Genomic DNA, 1,983 nt, shown 5'->3' with positions numbered 1-1,983 from the left:
GACTTGTTACGGGACACAGACCAACAGAGTAAGAGATACCCCCTCCTGGCTCTCCCCACTTTCATTTGAGTATGTTACCTGCTGCCAGCAAACGCTAGTGTCCTTGAAGGACTCACATTAATAATTTACAGAATAAATTATTTTTATTAAAAAACCTCTTTATTAATAACACTGTGACAGGTTGAGGTTCAAAGATCACTAGTGACAGTATCTAACTCCAAAAACATATTCAAAGCAATATACAGACATACTCTAATCATTAATCATTCATCATACATGAGTATGGGTCTTACACAATAGGTGTCCCAGGTTCAGCCTGTCAATCAATCCCAGAAGTTAGGATAACGTCTTCTCTAACTTCTCCCCATTCTTAACTTGTTTTTATACTATTTCTTTATCTTCAGGAGGATCTTGAGTGGCTCTAATCATGCATCATATTCAGTAAGGGGTAATTGTACCTTGGAGGTGGGTAACTTTGGGATGGAGGTGTGCATCTTACATCTGAGGTAACTTTGGGATGGAGATGTGTATCTATCTTACATCTGAGGAGTGTGATTTTGTCACAGCTGCTGCTGCAACAGTAAGGCATCTCCTATATCCCTTGGAGTAGAACTGTTATTTTATAGTTATAATTTATATGATGAAAATTTGTACCTATTTTGACCTTACGCGAAAAGCCTTTAAGAGGTTTAATCTGATTTTTTTTCCATTTTTAAAAAATATTTCTCTACTTCATCTCTTACCAAAAGTCAAACATTGGTATAAATTGACAGATATTTAGGTCTGCTTAGGTTTACCTGTATGTACTTCTGTATAAACAATCAATAACAGTCTGAGGTAAATCTTTTTATGCCAAAGAATTGTAATTTTAGAGTGAGAAACCTGGTATGGTATGCTGAAATGTTTTGTGTTGTTTTGCTTTGTTTGTTTTCTTTTTTAAAAATTTAATGATAAAAACAGCCGGTAAGCATATTCAGTGTTATGGGAAAGATTTGCTCAGACAAGTCTTGCTTATGGAGGAAACTGTTGACTCCAAAATGTCCCTTCCATGGGAAAATTACTGGGGAAAGAAAATTTAATGTTGTTACCCAAGTACATGTGTGTTAGAGGCGGCCTAGTGAGTTGGGTCAGATTTCAGCATCTCTAACAGCATTATTGTGTGTAAGGGGAGCCTTAGTGAAACAGGATGTGCTCTTGTGATATCCAGTGAAACAAGCAAAGTGGAAGTTCAGGATTTGAATGTAGTATGCTAAAATTAATCTTTTTACTCTTTTCTTCGTCATTCAGAGAATGGACAGCTTGAACTCTGGCTACAATGAAGTAGCATTTGGTCTCTCTACTTGGAAGATGTCAACTGCACTGCAGTGATGAAGATAGCTGTGAGATCACATTGAAAGAGATGCATATAACCAACAATGTACTTGAATCAAATTGCATCTATGGGGAAGTAAACAATCTAAATAAGAAAGTAGAATAAAAATGTTATAGAGGATGTTACAAAAGAGCTGTTTTTCTAGGGTAAGTGAGAAATTTCATTGAAAATTCAAGTGTCAGACATAATGAAAATTTTGTATGTTTCTGGACAAAGACCACAAACATACTAACTAGTATCTTGTCTTGTGTTTCATGAAGTTCACAGGATCATCATTTTATTGATGGCTTCCAAGGCACATTTCAATGCTCCTGCAGCTGATAGAAGCTAGTAGTCCTGAAAACAGAAAAGAAAATGCAATGTCTTACAAATCAGTGAAAAACTCTGCCCTGCACCAAGAAACTGGGGGCCATTTAAGCAAGTAAGTAAAGGATCAAGTTCTTCAAGTGAATGCTTCAGAATTAGAATGCAAAGTTTACTTTATAGTAAACTATAACTAAATTCCTTTCTCTTCAGGGTTTCCTGTTTGAAGCCAAGGTGATGTCTGTTATAACTGTTCCTTCAATATTTAATTTTTATATTTTTGTGTGAAGCAATTTTCAGGAATATGA

The 1,983-nt window shown here is 35.6% G+C and overlaps 1 long non-coding RNA gene across 1 annotated transcript; it reads left to right on the top strand.

Annotated features, from left to right (window-relative positions):
* Positions 1-223: 223 nt before the first annotated feature.
* LOC135301282 (uncharacterized) lies at positions 224-1,759 on the top strand. The gene is made up of 3 exons (XR_010363021.1): positions 224-580; positions 1,288-1,518; positions 1,633-1,759. It is a non-coding gene; the product is annotated as an uncharacterized LOC135301282 (long non-coding RNA).
* The last annotated feature ends 224 nt before the right edge of the window (positions 1,760-1,983 follow it).

The sequence above is a fragment of the Passer domesticus genome, chromosome 5 (genome assembly GCF_036417665.1).
Source record: "Passer domesticus isolate bPasDom1 chromosome 5, bPasDom1.hap1, whole genome shotgun sequence".
NCBI classification, from domain to species: domain Eukaryota; kingdom Metazoa; phylum Chordata; class Aves; order Passeriformes; family Passeridae; genus Passer; species Passer domesticus.
The sequence above is the reverse complement of the archived record's forward strand: the minus strand, read 5'-3'. Positions and strand labels throughout refer to the sequence as shown.